The 23,229-nt window shown below is 37.8% G+C and overlaps 1 protein-coding gene across 2 annotated transcripts in view; it reads right to left on the reverse strand.

Moving 5' to 3' along the window:
* IL1RAPL1 (interleukin 1 receptor accessory protein like 1) overlaps positions 1-23,229 on the reverse strand; it is a 1,372,082-nt gene that overhangs the window by 216,394 nt on the left and 1,132,459 nt on the right. The gene's annotated exons all lie outside the window — the stretch shown is intronic.

The following is a 23,229-nucleotide window of genomic DNA, read 5'->3' on the forward strand; positions in this document are numbered from 1 at the left end:
ATTCTGAAATGGTCTAATTTCTTTTGTAAGGTGTCACATTTGCCGGTGAAGTCAAATATGGAGATTAATGCTCACAATAAGACACCTAGACACATTTATTCTTTAAATGTCTTCTATATCATACAAAATGGCTTGAGAATTAATTTATTATTTTCTTTCTTAAAGCCATTATTTCCCCTTTTAAAAATTAGAAATGATTGAGAAATTATTTGGAAAGTCAACGTGTTCCTATATTTTTTATCCATTAGTTCCTGATTCCTAAAAGGTAACTGAAACCCCATGAAGAAAGATTGTTTACCAAAAATCTTTTTACACAGAATTTGTGTTGAAATGAAGTCATTTCAGAGTGACTCCATTGTTACTTCATGGAATCTTCCTAATGAGTTGGTACACTGCACATGGCAGAGACAGCTCAGTGTGTTCAATAAGAACCCTCTAGGTAAAGAAATAAATATGCATTATTGCCTTCACGGACAAGCCAATGGAATAATGGTACTTTAAATTTCACTGGCACAGTATTTGGAATTTACTGTTAATTGGTATGAAACATTATCACTATATGAAACATTGGCATTCACTACATATTTATAATACCTGCTCCATGCCTAATTAGACTGTCTCTGCTCCAAAAATCCACAGTGGAGTAACAGCAGAAAGCCCATGGCCATCCAAGTAGCCCAGTGGCCAAAGCATCAGGATGTCTGAGTCCCTTCATACCCTTTCAACTCTGGAATAGCCACATAATTAAGGCCAGCATTATGTGCTTGATTATCCAATAGCTTCCATCCAACAATTCACTTCAGCCTTTGTGTATGGAGACTAATCAGATGGCTGTTTCAACAATTATTTATTCTGGTCCTACTATGTTCCATGCCCTGTTATGGTGCTTTGGCTATATCAGTGAACAAAACCAACCTAATGACTTATTGTTATTTACTTTAAAAAGTAATGTCATGATTAATAAATAATAGCCTTTCTCCTGCACTCTCTCTTATTAAATGTTTCACAAAGAGGCATTCAATGTATTATCAAATATCATATAAAACTTCAAAGATTCTAAGAATATTTTTTGGTAATCCCTTAGCTTCTTTTCCTCCCAAGTTTTGGATTCTTTTAGCAGAAACTTGCTCTGTGCGTACACAGAGGGAAAAAACAATTTTATTACAAAGAAATGATGACTCACCACAGAAAATTATTCATTAAATTATGCTTATTATCAACTTTTTAACTTTTCTTATAATAAAACTATTTCTCGAAATGATACGTTTTTCTCAAGTATTAATATTTCAAAGTTCTCTGTGCACTGAGCAAAAATCCCTTAAAGATGTAGTACTATATTTTCTTAGAAAATTATTAGGATTTGAAGAATAGAAGCGTTTTAACAATATGCTATTTGGAAATTTACATACTGCTAGTTGGTTCCACAAGTGCAAAAACATGCTACCATTATTTTTTATGTAGGGAATTCACATTATAAAAAGAAAAGTAGATCAAGAAACATACATTTGTCCCTTGTGCTAATGTGACATAAAATAATAGACTAGGAATTTTGGTGTCCCCGAATAATGTGTTTCTTAATAATGATAGGGTGTCAACAGGAAGAAATCATGACGAATATGGTAGTTACTCCCTGAGAACTAAAGTAACGCGATGGTGACCAAAACCCACATTGGCATGGCAAAGAGCAGAGACCTTCGCTTTGTGCATACATTTAAAATAGGATGTATACTCCTCATCGGCAGTCAACTTAAGTATGTCCCTGTAGTAACACTAGCGAAGACCAAAGCGATCGGAAACTCAGAGGACAGAGAAGGGTCATTTTCCCCTGCTACTCATTCTCACAGAGCCACTGGTTGTCCAACTAATAACATGCTTGCTTTCAGATGGCACACATGGAATCCCCTTTATGAGAATGATCTTCAGAGAATGAGGGAATGGAACTTGGAGGTATTAATTTATTCTTGGCATTCAGCATTTTTGTTGTTTAATGATAGTGCCCTGTTGATCATGAGGAGTTCTGTTCAGGCAAGAATGCATCACCAAATACCCACCTTATGCAGTTAAGGTTTTCAAAAGGTGATGGGCTCGAGACCATTACCAGTTTAGGCTCCATATAAATGGAGGAGTTATGATGCTCTCTCATCTTTATATTAAAGAAATAGAATGACATCTCATGGTAATGCAAATGTGATGATCTGTGGCTTCCTTTTCATACTACAGATTTCCCTAACAACTTCTAATTCATATTTGTGTAGGCACCTTGATTTCTGGTCAATATTTCCAAGTTGCATTTTACCTTTAGCCTATTGCATCTGACTGTACCTCAGTGAGCCTTGTCCTCATTTTCAATTTATTTCTACCATAAATTATTTCATTCAAGTAATACTGTCAGATTTCAAAGTTTAAGAAAAATGAGTCATTTTTAATCACTGTGCGGCAAAAATAGATCACTGTGAATATGCTGAGGTAAAGTGGCTTTTATTTATTATATAATTAAATTACTTACATAATTAAGCTTTGCTGAGCTGAAGAAATTAGCATTGGCTAATTCAATCAGCCTGACCAGAAACGGTGAAAAACGAAACAGCAAATCACATATAAACCTAGCTTCTTAGTCCAACATGATTTCACACTGATAATGACCAAGGGAATATAAATATGAATCAAGGAATATTTTCGAAATTCTGTAGTTAAAACAAAGAAGACAATAAATATGTTTGCTTTCAACGTAGACTAGAGTGTAAAAAACAATTGTAAGTGATGAAAAAGGCTTAGAAGTATAGACAGGGTAATGGCACAGATTTGTATTCTAAGATGCTAGTTTCACATCCATTCAGAGCTGAACTTGGTAGGTCTTTTTCTCTCCGGAATGAGCACAAACTATTTAAAAGTTTTCAGACTTTTTTGCATCAGACTTAACAACACTGTCACAAGGGGAAAAAGAAATAATAGCAATCAAACAAAATATCACTGTGAGTGTGCACTAGAAAACACTCAAGGACTGCTATTGCTTCCTCAAGCTAATACCCATACATTTTTTTCTAATTAATGGAAGGTAATACTCCGATTCAGCTTATTGCAAACAAGCTCAATTGTTGGAAAAATCAGTTAACGCTGAAGAGAAAAAACAGTACTGAGGAAGTGATGGGGCTGTTTGATGAGAGAACGTATGGAACGCCTGTGCTTGTAATGTTGTTCATTCATTCTTGCACTTGCAGTAATAAGAAAAGCTGTACTATTACCTTCCAGAAAAAGAACTTCACCACTGGCTCCATCCTCCTCACTGCCACTATGTCTATGTGTATGCTTGGTGGCAATCTGTTCCAGGGGAAAATTAATGCTTACCTAATAGAACAGCAAAAAAGTCAAGCCAGGTATTGAAAACAAAGTTGAAAACAGAGAGATCATCTAATCAATGGCTTCTTCTAAAGTAAATTATTGTAGAAGCCAGCTGCATTAAATTTGCCTATAGTCTAATAATATTAAGAAGCTTTTGACTGTAATGTTCTCAGTGAACATGATAATTAATACAGTACTCTTCTATGACCCCACACACATTACATAGGTATGTATAGACATATATTATTTACATACATGCTTTGTCATGTGTATTTGGTCACAGAAGAATACTGCAATTGTATATATATAAAAATTATATAACTATATATTATATATTTAAACTAACATACATGTATTTGTGTTAATATACATTGTATTATATTAATATAGAATATATAAGGAGTTTATCTTATTATATTACATATGTATCATTTATATATGTCATATATATGTCCTATATATATAAAATGATCATTTATAAATTGTTACTTTTCCACTTTCAGGTAAAGGGATAGGAGTCAGAGAAGTTAGTTGATGTGATCAGGGTCACACAGCTAGGAAAGGGCAGAAGTGGAACTGGAACCTAAATCTGAGATTCTTTAAGACCTCTGGTCTTCCTCCATGCCACAACCTCTTTTCTTGTCAAATCCAGAAAAAAAATGGGAAAGATACAGAGTGGTTTTATATATTAGTAACCCAGACTGAATATTCATATTTTAAGTGTGATGACAATGTTTATGATTACTGATCATCAAAAGTTGGGTATTTTGTTGGTTGCAATACTGACCCAATCTGTATGTTTCATTAGTTCAGTGCATGACTTTGATGTTTTTTCCGTTCTGCTCTGTTTTATAGAAAGCCGTTGCAACAAGCCTAACCACTGTAAGACATGTGTTTTGATATTTAAGGTTTTTTTAAAAAATAATCATTCTTTTTTTTTTTTAATCATACACCTTGTAACACAAAAGAGTTGGTGAATTAGTTTAGGAGTACCAACTATGGCCATAGCCAGGTTTTTCTTCTGGTCCAAATAGAATTTAACTCTGGTCGTAGCTCCATTTACACCATAGTTTGGCCACCAATTCCAGAAGCTAATATGTTCTTTAAGGGTCTAAAGGTAAATGACCTGAATAGAAATTCAATACTTATTCACCTATAGTCCTCTTTCTTTTTCTCTAGTCATTACAAATTCATTTACCTGAGTTTTCATTATAATTTAGGTTTAAGAAACATCAGACAGAAGCGTCAAAGACACCATTTCATTTTAGCACACACATGATTTTCCTCTTTCCAAAATAATGTTTATAGCTCTTGCATGAGGATATTTTTCCTACTAGCTTCCTAATAATATGCAAGCACCCGGGTATGAACTCAGGAATCTGTTTGGTCCATCAATCTCTCTGGGAAAAGCAAAACGATTTCAGAATAGAAATGCAGTTTTGTGAGATGGCTGAAATGCAACAACATTGTGCTAATTAAAAGCTTGTAGGTGGCCAGAAAAGAGACATGGAGTTTTTCTCCTTGGACTTGTGACTGCAGAAAGTCCCAAAGAGGTGAGAAGCTTCCAGAGTCACTCTCAGTTAAGAATCCCTCACTTGCAAGAGGGAAGAGATATGGGAACATATGTATATGTATAAGTGATTCACTTTGTTGTAAAGCAGAAACTAACACACCATTGTAAAGCAATTATACTCCAATAAAGATGTTAAAAAAAAAAAAGAATACCTCGGGCTTCCCTGGTGGCGCAGTGGTTGAGAATCCGCCTGCCAATGCAGGGGACACAGGTTCGTGCCCCGGTCTGGGAAGATCCCACATGTTGCGGAGCGACTGGGCCCGTAAGCCATGGCCGCTGAGCCTGCGCGTCCGGAGCCTGTGCTCCTCAACGGGAGAGGCCACAACAGTGAGAGGACCGCATACCGGAAAAAAAAAAAAAAAAAAAAAAAAAAAAAAAAAAAAAAAAAAAAAAAAAAAAAAAAAACCTCACTTGCAAGATTACTATGCCAGACCCTAGGTCTCTGCTTCATTTTTATAATAGTTGGAGGAAAAAAATATTGAAGTCAACCTACCTATCATTGCTTAAAATGATGGGCCTAAGGACAGTTGTGTGCTCAAGGAAATGTTGGCTGGATTGACAATATTGGATCTCTCTTTAATTCCCAAATTAAAACTTTTCTAATGATTGTTGACCTGAACATAACTAAAAAGTTTCCTTTATGGCAAAACATGGAATGTTAATTTTACTTTTGCAAAACTACCCAGGTTCCAGAAGAATAATCAAAGTGATATAAATGAATTGTTTGAAATTATCAAATTTTATAAATTAAACTAATATATAAACCTATACCTTCTTATTTCAAATGAAAGCTGACCTAGTAGTGACATAACACAGATATAAGAAGGCTAATGTTTAGAATACGTCTCTTTTTCTTTCTTTAGACTATCTTTGTATAGCATCTCTTTCCCCCCAAAGATCCACGGAACTACCAACAACAGAAAATTTAGTGCTATCAACGCACAAATCATAAGTAAAGAACCAGAAGGGAAATGAGGATAGCGGGTGGGCAAGGAGCTTGGTTCAGCTCTCATCATGTCGGGGAGCAATGTAGATGTTGGAGTGGTGGTTTTGGGAGATTAGGGGTATAGGCAAAATGTTGATTTAGAGATAACCATGGAGTAGTTTGGAAGGCAGATAGAAGGAGGAGAGCGAGGGAAAGGGAGGCTGGTAGAGTCACTATAGTGTAGGCCCAGCAAGGTAGTGAGGGTGGCAATGGAAATGGAAAGGTTGTTAGAAGCTCAGAATAATTTACAGGACATAGGACATGAGAGAAAATGAGAAAAAAAGGACTATAGCCTGACAAAAGTTGAAGCCTGAGTAACTAAGAGAACGATCAGATTGAATACTGAAATAACGAAGTTCTGAAAGAGCTTTAATGCTGGGGGAAAGTTAATGAGTTTGATTTCAGACAAGTTGAATTGGAGGGGACAGTGGGACATCCAGTGGGTTATTTATCCTAGGAAACTAGAGATGAGGAACTAAAGCTCTGGATACTTGTCTAGGCCATAGAATCTGACTTAAGAGTAAATGTATACAAGCGAAAGATTAAATTCTGAGATTATATCAGATCTCCAAAGGAGAAAGTACTTACTATATCACATTGGACTTTTAATGTGTTATGTGAACTGGGACAAGAGGCATAATTTGATGCACGGTGCGTGAAAGTTGGCTGAAGATATTTTCCTATGGAATTAATATTTACAGCTGGCTCAGAGCAAGGTGCTCTACATTTGTAACATGTCACTTCCTAATACCAGGATACAAGAAAGGTTGGCACTTTATGTAGCTATGACCACAGAGGTGTGAGAAGATGGCTTACAAGCAAACACAGCTGTGTGACTTTAACAAGTAAATATTCAAATAAATACACTTCATATATTTACTGCATCTTGTGAGTAATCGTATTTAAGGAAGTGTGACATGTAGCACAAGCGTTTCCATGGCAACTGCTGGTTAAAATAAAGAGAGTTACAACTTCAGCACAGAGAATCAATCTTAAGGATTGTCATAGCCAAAGGGGGGAAATATTTAATGGAAAAACTAATGAAGAAACAATATCTAAGGAAAAGTTAGGTTTTTCCAAAAATTATTAGTATCAAAATTTTTTGAATATTTTTAGTCATAGATGGCAATAAAATTGAGATAAATGCCAACATCTTAAATGTATGATCTGTCTGTTATCCACCATTTGGGCAGAATTAATAACAGTAGCATTATCAACCTAATAATCCAGTTAGAATGGGCAGCATAATGTAGAAGAACTAAAAAGGAGTTGGGAGTATGGGACTGAGCCTGGCATTTTACTATGTGCCCTTTAGCACATCAATTAACCTCTCAGAAACTTCCTTCCTGGTCTATGAAGTGGGGAAATACTACCTAATTGGGTTTCTCTGATCTGTGAGGATGAAATGTGATAACATGGAAGAACCGCATCAATGTTCAGGTCGGCTGTTATTCTTGTTAGATTATCTGACCAAATACTTTGTTCTCTGGTGCAATCCAAAACATTATCTCTAAAGCAAGTACTGATGTGATACCGCCTGGAGGAAACACCTGCAGGAACTTCTGCCGGAGCATTTTACCAGGGAAGAAGAGTTTATGTTTCTGTCCCAGAACACAGAATGTGCTACTCTTTAGGGAGATCACCTCTGTGCTTTGTGACCACCTACAGGGGTGGGATAGGGAGGGTGGGATAGGGAGGGAGACGCAAGAGGGAAGAGATATGGGAACATGTGTATATGTATAACTGATTCACTTTGTTGTAAAGCAGAAACTAACACACCATTGTAAAACAGTTATATACTCCAATAAAGATGTTAAGAAAAAAAAAAGAATGTGCTACTCTTCATGTGAACCCTGTTCAAATTCCCATGATTCTCCGCATTAGGACCGAGATCTGGAGGAAAGTATTAATGGTAATAAAATGACACGGACTTACAATAATGGCTTGTAGGACCATTCTGCCCCAGAATCCTTTAAAATGATCTCAGGCTTCACTGATGGCTTTAATCAGGCATTATGAGCCTTTCCCGTGCTCCACTGAGCACCACAGAACAGAAGCTGCTGCTATGGGTAGGTTGCTAGTCCCGGGTCAGTGAATCTATTTAATGCAGACAAAAATCTTGCCTGGGAAGGTGAGCTTGGGGCAGAAAGAAGGAAAAAGGTTTTTTCTCCTTTGTGATCTGGAATTGATTCCCAAAGCAGCTGGAAGAATGAAAAACATTAAACAAACGATGAGGGCATCAGAGAGCTTGCCTGGGAGTGCTAAAAGGGAACAGAAAATGGATAATATTCACTTTGAAATTTAAATCTCTTATCTTCTGTGATCTTAAAGACAGCATTCTGAAGGATGCTTCTGTGTTATGTTGGAACAGAAGTTATGAAAATCTCTTAACCCATAAAATAATCAACCTTCACAGGATGGAGCACTTTGTAGCTGAAATTCTCTAGTTGTTTGTTGCAAAATGCATATTGTTACATACTTTGTAAAGTTCATAAAAAATAGCTGAATGCAAGACCACTGTGTCCATAAGGGAGAACTACTGATTATTAGAAGGACTCACTGTATGCTAGCTGCAGCTAAGTTGCCAATTAAATCCACTTCATAAAAAATTTGATTGAGGGGACTTCCCTGGTGGTCCAGTGGTTGGGAGTCTGTCTTCCAATGCAGGGGACACGGGTTTGATCCCTGGTCAGGGAGCTAAGATTCCCACATACTGTGGGGCAGCTAAGCCCATGCACCCACACACTCTAGAGCCTGTGTGCTACAACTACAGAAGCCCACGCACCTGCGCGATGCAACGAAAGATCCTGCATACCGCAACTAAGACCCATCGTAGCCAAATAAATAAATAAATTAAAAAAAAAATTTGATTGATATTTTAATGTTGGAATGAATATATTTCTGAGATGCTTCACAGCTCAGAGTAATAGGAAAAGACTTTGTTATAACCTTTGCAGCAGTTCATTTTCTAAGCAATGAAAACAAAGAGGATATTTAAAATTTAAAGGATCTCACTGAGACCTTTATGACTTATTTTCTTTGTCAAATAAGTCACGGACCCTATTAAAGAAGTACCACCCAAAGGTCAGTATAAGACTTAAGTTCCTGGCAGTGCCAGACCTGGATAAACTCACGCCTTAGTGTAAGCATGTCCTGTAACCTATACTGGAGCTCCCTCATACACCCTCTTTTGATGACCTTTTAAACTTTCTTCCAAGTCGAACCTTTCCTTTGCTATTCACTGCCTCCCTCCGAAAGCTCTGTCCTGTAGAGCAGCAGTCTACAAACAATTTGACAATGCAGCCTTATCCATAAAACAAATGTTAATACATATACTCAGAATATGTGTACATATTTATTTATAAAGTACAAACATGGCCTATTGTACTCATATATTACAAACATAAGATATGCACTAATTAGAAATTTAAACAGCTGAAGATGAAATAAGTATTCATGCAAAATGATTTAATTTCTGTAATTTTATTTATTGCATTAATTTTTATTTACTGTATTCATTCAAAATGCAAAAAAAAATTTTCTGCTCAAAATTGAATGTGTCAGATCTGACCAGATGGGAATTTTTTGTGATTGATGAACAGAGTACTAGAGGTTACAGAAACATCGTTTTTTCTATTTGCTTGGTATTCACCCATGTTCATCTTATTAGTATTATCTTCATACATAGCTTCTTATAGGAATCTTTAAACACTTACTTGTTTTTAAGCTACTTGTCCATTTTGTGAGGGTTAACTTACTTAAAACAAGACAGTATAACCATCAATCCACTTAGTGGTTTCATGAGTATTGCAATTAGTCACACTAAGCTAACAGCATATGAGTGACCATACCTTGGTTAACCTCTCTGCAGGGTGGGACTCCCACTCTTTCTCAAACAAATGTTTTAATTTAAGTGATATGTAAGTGGCTAAAGTGCAAACCAAATGATCATGAGAGTGTCAATTTGTATGTTAAGTATTAGTAAAGCTTAAGTTCTTTTTTTAAAGTAGAGATATGGGTATAGAAATGCTTACATTGTCTTCCCATTCTCCAATGGGTTAGATTGAGTAATTTTGAGGATGCATAAGTGTCAATGTTCTTATAGGCTTCCTTTCTCCTGATGATCTAACTGACCACAATAGTTTCACTGGTTTTGCAGCACAGTTGCCAAATACCTACCAATTTAGCCCTATGTCCAGAACCAGCCCTACACTGTCTGCTATAACTTTGTACTTTTACATTGCTTTTTTTCCCCTTTAATTTAAAGCAACATATTCTGCCTGATGGCTATCTGTTTGCAGTCTCTGTTTCTAGAACTAATTTTCTAGTGGGTGAAAATATGTAACTGACAATGACTCCAACAGTTATCAAAAAATTCTTAGAAAATGAAGACATCCTGGTGGAACTTTTATAAATGAGATCCCTGATTCAATTCTTACGCTTGAAGAGACAAAGATCACAAGCCTAGAGCGCCTTGCAAACTCTACCTCTGTAGAGCTTGGAATGGCAGCAACCTTTAGCCTCCTGAAATGCCACTGCCTACTCCCACTCCATACTGAATGAGTGAAGGACTCCAGTTGAAAAAATTCACAAATGGGGAGGAGTGGCCCCTAGATTGAGGTCTGTCCATTTGAGTAGAAGGTAAGTCTTCCAGAAGATGCTGCTTTAGGTAGAATAATACCCCCCCCAAAGATATCCATGTTCTAATCTGTTGAACCTGTGAATATATTATGTTACATGGCAAGGATGGATTAAGGTAGCAGATGGATTTGAGGGTGCAAATCAGCTGACCTTAAAAGAGAGAAATTATCCTAGATAATCTGAGTGAGCTCAATGTAATTATAAGGATCCTTATAAGAGGAAGGAGGAAGCAGGAGAGTCAGTGGGAGGGGGATGCAGCATGAGACAGACTAACCTGGCCACTGCTGGCTTTAAACACAGGAGTCATGAGCCAAGGAATGTGGGCTGCCTCTAGAAGCTGAAAAAGGCAAGTAAACCAATCCCCACTAGACCCTATAGAAAGGAATGCAGCCATGTCAATACTCTGATTTGAGCCTCGTGAGATCTATTCCAGATTTGACCTTCAGAACTGTAAAATAATAAGTTGGTATTGTTTTAAATCACTGAATTTGGGGTACTTGTTATAGCAGCAATAGGAAACTAATATTCACTTTAGAAGAATGATTTAATTGTAAGGAATGTGAAACAAGAGGAGAAAATAAGGATGCAATCTAAAGGAGGTCCCTTGAGAAAGGTGTAAGATAGGTGCTTTCCCCAAGGAATCTGGGGGCCAAAATGGTCATATTTATCACACAACCTTGGGTTTTAACTCCTTCAGTTATAATCTCTATCCTGCCCTCCAGGTTTTGATGGTGCTGAGACCAAGGAAGAAGAAAAATACAAAGGAGTTGTGACTTGCCCTTATCTGGCTGAAACAGCTGATATTTTGAGAACACTGGACACTAAACTGAAAGGAGATGTTTCAGAATTGTTAAGTCACTGATGAGATACCTTGTCAAGGAAATTATGCATCTTTGAAAGAACTACAATTATTGACTAGATTAGGAAGTAAATTTCCAGATACCATCAGCTGCAGATATTGATTACTTTTCCTGTTCTTTGAGTGAATCTCAGCAAGGCAGCATGTCAGCAAGGTGGGGAGCTGGAACTAGCTGAGGAGGTCGTACTGTCTAACACTGTTCTGGTGTCTGGTCGCTCTTGGTGACTACTGTGAGATCATTATAATTTACCTGGATGCAGCTCTGACCCACAAGTGTGTGAATGTATGGGTATGTAACGCACATCTGTGTGAGTGGTTAATTCACTTTCTTTCACTTGTCTCTTTTATTTAAATGACAATGTTTCCGTGACTGTTTGAAGAAACTGTCAAATCCTTCTTTTCTCCCAAGTTGATAAACAATGTGTAAGGTTCTCCATTCTCCAGTTAAAAACACTCTCTTCTTTCTTCCTGTGCCTATGACTTCTCCAAATAACAGAGAGAAAATCAGAATCAATAATAATTTCTTCAGACTATTTTGTTTCTATTTTAACATTTCAAAGGACATTTCAGGCAATTGCCCTAGCAATGACCTGGGAGATTTAAATGAATAAATGTTCTCGTGGTCAAACTTGTTTCAACTTGCAAATAAAGGAAGTTTGCACCAGCCCTGTGCTCACTGGGATATACATATTGTAGAATTTCATCATCTATTAAAGAGAATGAATATAATTAGCTGTTATACCGATGTAACTGATTTACCATTAAATTCAAATAAAGTCCTGGTATGTATCAACGTTGATGATTCTGCTTAGAGAAATAATCCAGGATAGAGATAACACAATGGCTTCCTAATTCTCCTTTGATGTATGGTGTTATTTATAGGATGATACAAACTTTGAGAAAAGATTTTCAGACTTTAATATTCACGAATAGATTTACTTAAAAAGAGCATATGCTATGAAGGTATAATTGTGTTTTGTGCTGCCCCAATGGGATCTTATCCTATTTCATGAAGAGATTTTAAATTATATTTAACATGATCTTATTTGTATTAAACCTGCTGGTTATTTGCTAAAAGTCAGTTGGAGACAAGTACAATGAAAAATATGACTGTGACTAGTCACATATAAAGTTCTGAAGGTCAGAAGTCTGATTCAGAGAATGAATCTCAATCTTGAACACAAGTCCAATTAGTTAAATCAATTTATGTGATCGGATTAAATCTCTGGAGCTACTTTTCAGCTACTGTTCACTCAATAAACATATATCGAGCATTTACTTGAGCCAGGAGCAGAGCCAGAAGCTGGGAATACCAAGAAAAGTAAGAAGTAATCATTGTTTTTAACAAATTTGCAGTCAGGTAGGAGGAAAGAAATCCAAGAAAATGAACAACTGACACATCGTGATATAAATGCTACAATATAGGCTTCTTTAAAGTGCTAGGAGAATTCAGAGGGAAAATTACTAACTTTTCCAGGTGAAAGAATCAAAAGTAAACTAGCTTTTTTTTTTTTTTTTTTTTTTTGCGGTATGCGGGCCTCTCACTGTTGTGGCCTCTCCCGTTGCGGAGCACAGGCTCCGGACACGCAGGCCCAGCGGCCATGGCTCACGGGCTTAGTCTCCTGCATCGGCAGGCGGATTCTCAACCACTGCGCCACCAGGGAAGCCCAAAAGTAAACTAGCTTTTGAGTTTGGATTCTTCCCCCTATCCCCTTCCTTCCCTTCCTAGCCACCTTGTTCCAGAAAGTGGTTCCATAAAATGATACATTAAAGGCAAAATACCAAATTTAAAAGTAAAAGAAAAGCAAAGTTCAGCTCATAAAATGTAGTAAGGAATGCAGTTGGAAGAATTCATACTGTTGAATGTAGATGGGCTACAATTTTGGCTTGGAAAGTTCTGGTGACTATTGTTAAAAGGGAAAATGGGTGGGTGTCACTATTGAGTACTGAGCCCACAAATACAAACCAACTGTTTGGGTGAGGTAAAACTGCTCTGAGCCTGAGATCAGCTGAGGAGACATTTTCCAAGGTAGATTCATAAAGATGTGGCAGAAAGATATGATACGGTCCATAACAAGAGTCCAGCAGAAGGAAAAGTCAGTCAGATGGAACTTCCAGGACACGTAATGGTTTACTGGTAAAAGCAAAGGAAGTGTACATTCCCCTAAACGAAGGAGCATGTGCCATCTGTTGAAAGTCCACAGCATTTTTCAGTTAGTTTGGGAGAGTTAGGGCAGAGAGGGGGTAGATCAAAGGGAAGTACCCATGAGTTTATGCTTGAGAGGAAGACTAAGGTGATATTGTGATATTTGTACATTTGTCTGAATGTACAAATGGAACTTGACCTTATACCTGTAGCAAATTTTGAGATAAGGACTGAAAACCAGTAAAGTTATGATCAGAAAAATTATTTTATCCCATATGGCCTGGTTCTAGCTACCATAACAGTTACAATTGTTTGGGGGGAGGGCGAGTGGAGGAAAAACTATGACAACTAACAAAATCCTCCTCATCTGTATTTCCATCACACAGTAGCACTCCATTAGTGGAATATGTTATTTTAAGCCTTTTCGGGCCATTTCTTGCTCCTTTGTCCTTCTAAGTTTGCCAGTCATTTTAAGGATAGTATATATCCTGTTTTAAAAAAGAATATGCCACTCAAACTTAATAGAGTAAGGAAAATAAAATCCCCTGACCTCCTGAGGTCATTAGCTGGCTGAAGGAAGTAAAGGACCCTCTACTGACTAAAAGCATGAGCTTTCTTTGCTGAGAAAAAAACAATTCATGTCTGCAGTTCTAGTGTTTCCAGGTTCTGCTTTGAGGTTCTGCTTGAGGCCTTTGGAAGAAATTCCTTTCTAGACAATGTTCCTTCCTCAGCCCTTGCGCTCTACATGAGTTGCAGGAAAATCAAGCTCCAGTGTTCAGCTTAATGTTTCTCAAGCACGCTATGAATTTGCGGAAGACGGGCTTCCCCTTCAGCTCCCAGCTGGGGGATGAAACCCTAGTTTTGTTGTCAGAGCTGATCCCAGTTGCCAAAAACAAAAGGTCAGTTCCAACCTCTTCTCCTGAGGAAGGTAAGTTTATTAGATTAACCTGAAAGGTCAAAGGCAGGAGCATCCCACTTTCACCCTGCACTGTGTTTGCTTCCTGGGAGCTCCCTCACTGAGACTGCCACGGAGACACCTGGACCAGAGTCACTGTCTTTCCGATCCCGAGTGAGGAGTAGATCTCCACATCAGATGTCTTTGATACGTGCCCTAATCTATGGGATTCTGTCACAGATTCTGAAGGTGGCTACACTGTAATTAGGGACTTTTCCACATTGGGTGGGTCTCCTCATGAGCTACTGTAGAATCAGGAACACAATCCACTATTTGCTGGAGTTATAATCTTTGCTGAGGGGGCAAATCTCCTCCATCACCCAGGCATTGTGAGACTAAAAGGAAGGTTATATGATGACCAGCTGACCTGACCTCATTCTCTTCCCTTTTGTCTTTTGGCCAAAAGACATACCAGTTTCCCTGTCAACATAGGCTCACCTGCTCAGTAAGTACAGAGGGCAGGAAAGTATGTGTTGGTAGCAAATGAATGAGAACACGGAAAGCTCTCTTGACCAATGCACCCGCCCATTAAAGGAGATCTAGAAATTTAAAAACAGCTTTTTGAGGTGACAGGAGTATAAATCACAGGAGTGTGGAAGTGTAGGACAGAACAAAACACTCAGGATATGGTGATGGACAAAGGCAGAAATTCTGATATGAACGCAGCATTGTGGAATGGTCACGGAACTAGGAGGAGCCAGGAGGGTGGGGTTATAGCCTCACTGTGTCATTGCAGATCTTTGGGAATACGGCTTTGCCTACCTGGGTCCCAATTTCCTAACAGGAAAAATGAGGCAATTGGATGAGGAATCCTAAAGGCCCTCCCATGTTGAGGTGGCAGCAAGTTCTCACCTGGTATTTGCAGCATAGCAACCATGACCATTGGGCTTATATACGTGGCCCTGAGGACCATTATTCTCTCTTAGAAAATGTGGCCACTGTACCATCTTCACTCCAACAAGAGGGGTAAGCCCTATAAAACTGTACTTGATATATGCCTCTGTGCTAATGACCTGGAATTCAGGAATGTTCCAGGCAGTTACACTTGTATTTGTAGGAAGGAGTCATCAATAGTTTTCATTTCACAAGAAAACCTGGGAGGAATCAGAAAACAATGGAGTTTGTTTAAGAAACAGGAAGTAAGTCGTGTACTTATTGGGAGAGTAGGGGGAGACGGCAAAGAAGGCTGCTTGTTTGTTTAGCATTAAGGAGGCAAGGCTGGGGAGGGAAAGGAGATGGAAAGCAAATGCTAGATGTCTCTAAGGAAGGCTGACTAATGTAGTGCTTCTGTTCAGCTGTACTGTTCAGCACAGCGGCGTGCTGTGGGTCTCACTCCCAAAAGCCCCCTGAAAGAACCGTGTCATTTTGACACATGTGATAAGTTTGGCCAAATGGGGATAGAGTTCAAAATCATGACTGCCAGTTAGCTAAATCTCAGTGAAGCTTTGATTTTCCCTGAAGAGACCTCAAGTTATCAACTCTCCTTCTAAACAACACTGTGATGACTCCTCCATAAATCAGTATGGAACCTCAATTCTCAAGGCCCCCTTTATTTGTCTCCAAGTTGGTTGGACTCCAAAGCTTAACTCACAAAGGCAAAAACAGCTCAAGGTCTCATTACAGTACAAACTAAAACCTGTCAGCTAACAAGCACACCTCGGCTATTTTTTTTCCCCTACTTTCCGGTTGGATAGAGGGCAGACCTAGAGACAGGTCATAAGTGAGATGTCTGGGAAGCATATCCACAGGTCTACAGAGCTTTATGCATGCATTTCTGCCACAGAAATAAGAACTAATATACGCCAGTCACTGTGCTAGAGCTGGAGCAAATATTGACAAGAATCCACATGAAATGTGTTATATTTTAGTAGGAGGAATACATTAGAGTTCGGGGGTAGAGGGGCAGTAGAGGGAGAAGTAAAGGTGCTCACTGTAGTTGGAATGTTCCAGAATGTATGCCTTTCCCCTTTCCTCCTGTCCCTTCCTCACATTAATTCTTCTTTGTTATTTCCAAATTCGCTCCTATTGAGGTGGGGATTTTAAAAATGGGATGAAATCAGGATCAATGAGATAAGAGCAGTATGAGGAGAAAAGAGGATTCTCCCTACCCACCCGCTTAAATATGCCACAGTTCTCTACACTGACATCCTCAGGATATCCTTCTTACAGGACAGTCTGGCAGAAGTAGGAGAACATAGGAAAATGACGGGGAAAAATGGAGTATTAAGCAGCAAAAGACCTCAAGGTGGGGATGGCAATCAGAAGGAAGAATGGGTGAGAGGCGGACTTTACTCCTTTGTGAATGGACTTTGGTACTAGGTGGACCTACATTCAAGCCCCGGATGTTCACTTACGAGCTAAGCAGCCTCCATCCCTACTTAGAGAGTTGGAGTCTATTTCCCCTCCAGGTGATATTTGACTGTTTCCACCCATAGAAAAAAAAGTAGAAATGACACTGTGCCAGTTTCTGAGCTCAGCATTTAATAGACTTGCAAGTTCCACTTCTTGTCTTTGGGAACACTTGCTCTAGTCTAGGGAATGCCAGTCACCATGTACTAATCCTGATCATGCTGAGGCCACCATGCTGGTGGGAGTAACTCAGGTGCCTGGGCGTCTCACTGTGGTGGCTTCTCTTGTTGCAGAGCATGGGCTCTAGGTGCACGGGCTTCAGTAGTTGTGGCACGCGGGCTCAGTATCTGTGGCTTGTTGGCTCTAGAGCGCAGGCTCAGTAGTTGTGGTTCACGGGCTTAGTTGCTCCGCGGCATGTGGGATCTTCCCAGACCAGGGCTCAAATCCGTGTCCCCTGCATTGGCAGGCAGATTCTCAACCACTGCGTCACCAGGGAAGTCACACAGAGAAGCCACATGGAGAGTGAGATGCCTGATCAGCCCTGAGGTGTTTCAGCTGAGGGACAGGTAATGTGAGCAAAGATGCCTCTAGATAATTCCATTCCCAGCTTCTGACAGCAGCCACATGTCGAGAACCATTCTGCTGAGCACGGACAAACCACAGAAATGTGCGTGATAACAACAAAATGTTGTTTTCAGCTGCCAAATTTCAGGGCTGTTGGTTATGTAACAGTAGATAACTGGAAGAGTGACCTTGAGCAACTTGTTTCACTTCTCTAATCCTTAGTTTCCTCATCTAAAAACTGCAAGGTCTATCTCCGATAGAGGCTGTGAGGCTTCATTGAGATAAAGTTTGTAAAGCAGTTAGCACAATGCCTCACACAGCAGTAAGAAAAGCATACAGGATAGATACTGTCTGTTTCAATATTCAAAATTTTCTGTTCCAAATTTCAGAATTTTTCATATCTATGGAAATTTACATTATACATATTCTGTAGGACCCTGCTGAGGGGTCCCTCCGCAGGGTCCTCAACAGTCCTGTGGATCAAATATGCTAAAATTTCTGCACTGAAGCATGTGAACAGTTACATCAAGAGAAGTAAAGATAAATAATTCACAGTAGATCAGGTAAGACTTAGCCACCAAAACCATCCAAGTCAGGTTGAATGAGTTACCACAAAGACACTAAATCTTCCAAAGCTATTTTTGATCATATATAAGGAATTGTGCATAAGAGATAGTAGACTCATATTCATATATGTTTCTATCACATGCTTCTGCCTTCATTTCTCTTTTCCCTATTCTTATGACATAATAGAGGCTAGCTTTTCATACAAATTTACAAATAAAAAATCACCTATATATTGATTTTTTGATTGCATACTTGCTAATTGCTTGTAAAAAAGTCTTCCTAACAGTCTTTTGGTTTTGGCAGCTGAAATTCACAATCAGCTGTTTGTTTTTTCAGATGAGTGTATCAAAGAGAAATTCAGCACCAAGGGAAGGGTAGGGCTGATCAAAGGAAATGCTATTTAGCAAGACATACTGTCTGCAAGTCAAGATTCATCTGGTTTTTCTCTTTCAGAGACTCTGTCTCACATTTTAATAACCTCATGGCATCCCAAAGCATGGTAGTATCCCAGGTAACTGGGAATAAGACTTGTAAAATCATCGAATAGATGGGTTAGAGGACTCTGTCAGAGTTAATTCACTTTTGCTAAATCCTCCAAGTGCTAATTTACCCAAAGGGCTTTTCCCCTCCACGTTGAAATGAAACACAGTAGGAAGATGCCTCCTTTTCCATATCCTTCACAATTCTGACCATTTGAAGCATCTGGCACTGTCTATATCATACACAGAATATGCTGAAGGTAACACTTCTCCCTGATGGAAAGCCAGACGAGAAGTGCTACAGGGAGGGAGGAGTAAAACTTTTTAAAGCTTCTTCCTCAATGTGAACAGAGATAAATCCTCAAATACACTTTTTTTTTTCTGAAAGAAAGAGCAGACTCATACAAAACCCCATTATTATGAGACATTTTCTTTTGTCTGAAAGTAACCAGATAGCTCATGGCCAAATTATAGAGCAGTGACAATAGTTATTTAGTTCTGAATAACACAGCACTGCAAAGCACTGTGAACCCAAAGCCAGAGAGAATGTAGTCATCATAAATGACTGTTTCCCACCTTCGACATGTCAAAAGTGCTCACTGAAATGAATGCATCATTTCAGTTTAACCTCAAAACGTCAACCCGCCTCTGAATTCCTTCTCGTTGTTTTCTTTTTTTCCTTACACACTCCTTTTCAGTGGAGGTCTGTTTTCCTTCCTTCCTTCCTTCTTTGCTCCCTCCCTCCCTTCCTTCCTTCCTTTTTAGGAAATGTAAAACAAAAATCTTTAAAGCCTCTCTATGTAAGTATTTGAGATCAAGTTCTTGATTCCTTTCTGTACTCTGTAAAGCACCATTTATACGTTCAACACTACATAAAAATCACTAGAGCAACAAGAGGAGACTGAGCCGGTCTCACCATGTTCTTTGAGTTTGGGTCCAGAATCACCCCCGTAATTCTTCAGACTACAGCAGCTGATTGAGCACAAATGCCAGTTTTACATTATAAATTCGGAAGTTGGGTCAAACGGTATCTAGAGAACCGTTCCAAAATCTATTATTATCCCAACATGTCCCTCAATGTTCTTTATTTTCCATTAGTGCTACTGTATCAATATTTTGTGCATTCACACCAATACTAGTGCTCACAAACCCACCATCAATAAGTATGGAGAGATTTTGCCAGTCACAAAGAGAATACACACTGATTATTTATATTTGTTCCAAGTATCAGGTGAGGTGCTGGTGAGCCACAAATGAATGAGAAATAATCTCTACTTTGGAACATTTCACAATCTACCCTAGCTGGGGCAGAACAAAATTTGCCATATAAATTTTGTGAGACAGTCTAGTGTATAGATACATACATGGGTAAAAATGGAAATATACACTCATACATACATATGCACACACATACATACATGCATATCTACAGACACAGTGAATTCTATCTAGCTGGATGCTGCCAAGGGGCTTGTTGCAGGCTTAGAGTGGCAGAACAAGTTGGCCCAATGGAGGAAGCTGGGGCTGGATCACTGGCCAGAAGGTTGCACAGAAAACACAGCGGAGACTTGGGGGTCTGGAGTCACTCCAATATAAAGGGAATCCAGGTAAAACAGACAATGATGTTGGACACTAATTAATCCCGTTAGCAGACTGATTATGCATTCAACCAGCTGACAAGTTCATCAATGGCTAGAGAATAAGGGATATTATCTTAGAAATCAAGGAACATTATGCCCACGGGCACTGATTCTTCCTCGTAAACGTGAGGGCCTAGGAAGCCTCCCCTTTACCCCATATATCTGAGCAACATCTTATTTGCAATAAGCAGGGGTAGAGAAAAGCTGAATGAGAGACTGGGCCTTCCTACATCTGACAGATTGTACCCTAAATGAAAAGCTTAAATAAGACTGAGAATTTATTTATCTTCTATTACATAATGGATGAGAACTCATGAAGGAGACCAAATCAGTTTAAGATAAAATAAAGGAGCAACATTTTTCTCAACACTTCTTTTTTTTTTTATTAGCTACCTATTTATACATATTAGTGTATATATGTCAATCCCAGTCTCCCAATTCAACACTTCTTATATCATAGGACTGAACTGTGTCTCTAGTACATACTGTAGATAGAAAGACATAGGTAAATAGACAGGTAGATATAGATACGTTCACATATGTAAAGGTATATAAATATATAGATATCTTTACAATTGACTGTTTTCCTCACTCTAAATATAAGATTTTCATAAAAATTCTTTGCAAAGTTAATTTCCAGGAAAACAGTTCTTTAGAATTTCACTCCTATCTATAGTCTTTAAAAATATTCTTTAAAATATTCTTTTATACTTTAAAACAATCTGGAAATTAGCAAAGGTAAATACAACAATATATAATATTATGGAATGCTTTCTATGTATCAGGTGTTAGGCTAAAACTTATATAGAGATATAATCTCATTTATCATCAAAACAACCATATTCAGTAGGTTCTATAACTATCTTAATTTTTCTGACAAGAAGTGGAGGCTTAAGGAGTTAGAGACATTTGTTCCTTGGTGAGCTGTTTAGAAGTGGTAGAGTCAGGATTTGAATCAAGGTCAAACTCTAGAGTCAAAATAATTAAATATTACATGGACGGCCTTGCAGCATGTTTATTTGCATTTTCTTTTCAAAAACAGGTGGACAACCATGTGAATCAGGTAGACAAGATATTCTTATCCCCATCTGATACTCTGATGAGTCAGAGCAAGGTTCAGTTTTATTCCCAGGAGCATGCTGGCTTTGTACTTGTCAATGTATTTCTTTGTAACAATTCTAAAGTCTGTCATCTAGGTAAATTTGATCTCCCTGGATTTCATTTCCTGCAATTAGACTGGAAAGTAATTAGACTTTATACTTCCATAGAGCTGGAAGTATAGCTTACAATTTATTTCTATTGACATCTGGTGCGTATGTAGCTCCAGAGATTTCCTGAGGAAGTGATCAATGGTCTTCAGATATCTATCAGGGGGAAAATTTGAGCAAGGGTACAGTGAAGAGAATAGCGGCCATGTTTGATTTGTAACTTTTATGTCAACGCCAGGGAGGGTGTCATTCACGCATATCAATATCTTCATATTAATTAATAGTAAATACATATTACACTGCTTGCTTGACTCAGAAAACTTGAAATTCCAACATAATGAAAATGAAGTTTATTTACTTCATTATTTCCTACTTGTTGGTTGCTAAATTATCTAGAACACATGAATTATCTCACTTGGAAGGTATAGCTTTCTAAAAACTGATGGTCAATTCTAGCATTAATTATATTACTTTTCATTTTTCCTTTGTTCTATCAGCCACAGATGGGAGGAAACATATTCACAAAAAGGAATGCAGAGTTATATGGAAAGCTCTCAGGAATAACTCATTATCAAAGGAAATACTGTTTTAAAATCCTTGGGAATGTACAAGAACATGAAAGCGTGCTAATGTTCTATTTATAGTCACACTGAAATCAGCAGGATCCTCATTCCTTCCAATCTGATGAAATATTTTAAAATAAATAAAGATATATAAAGCTATAGTTTCCTTGTTTACCGAGCAATAAAAGTTAGAAATATGGTTCCAAAAATTCTATTTATGATAGTAACAAAGTTATAAAATAATTAAGAATAAATTTAATAAGCAATGTGCAAGATCTACATTAAGAAAACTATAACAATTCACAGTGAGAAATTTCTTAGGGACTTGGAGAAACAGAGAAAGCATATGCTCTGTATGGAAAGTTAATATGGGAAAACTGCCAATTATTCCTAAATTAATAAAAATATTTGAATGCATTCTCACAAAAATCTCCACAGCATTTTGAAATTCTTGCCAAAAGTATGGACGAATTAAATGCAAGAATAACCAAGAAAGTTTTGTTAGGCTTGAAGTGGCAAACTTCAAAATGTAAATCAAAGGTATAATAATTAAAAGAACGTTCCTAATGTGCTACTGATGCAAGAACAGACATGTCAAGCATAAGAGAAAGTAAAGAAACAGGCCAAACATATGTAAGAACTTATTAAACATTATAGATAGCACCTCACATCAAAGGGGATTTATCACTCAAATAATGTAAAACTCATTTGGGAAAAAAATAAAGAAAAAAAACAATCCAGACCCCCCAAAATTCAGATATATGACAAGTAATTTTAAAAGCACTGGAAGAAAACATAGGTGTTTATTTGTCTCATCCTGAGGTAAAAACAAGCTTTCTAAACAGATATTCAAAGGCCAAATATATCTAAAAAATATAGATTTAATTTTTAAAGTAAACTTTAAAGGCAAAAGACAAAAAAAATCTTTGTAATGGATTGCTGATACCACTGAAATATAAAATATTTATATAAATCAATAAGAAAAGAATAAGCATGCCAACAGAGAAGTGGGCAAAAAAGACAGTAACAGGCAATTTACAAACTAAATACAAATAAACATTCATATTAATCAATATAACCTATGAAAAACTAAAATCTTTATCCAAAGGAAACAAAATCACTATCTCAAAAGGATATCTGCACTTCCATATTCACAGCAGCATAATTCACAACAGTCAGGACATGGAAACAACCCAAATGCCCAATGACAGATGAATGGATATAGACAGATGAATGGACACAGTAGAATATTATTCAGCCATAAAAAAGAAAGAAATTCTATCATTTGTGACAAGGTAGATGAACCTTGAGGGCATTAAGCTAAGTAAGCTAAATCAGACAGAGAAAGACAAATACAGTAT

The sequence above is a fragment of the Kogia breviceps genome, chromosome X, assembly GCF_026419965.1.
Source record: "Kogia breviceps isolate mKogBre1 chromosome X, mKogBre1 haplotype 1, whole genome shotgun sequence".
Lineage (NCBI taxonomy): Eukaryota > Metazoa > Chordata > Mammalia > Artiodactyla > Physeteridae > Kogia > Kogia breviceps.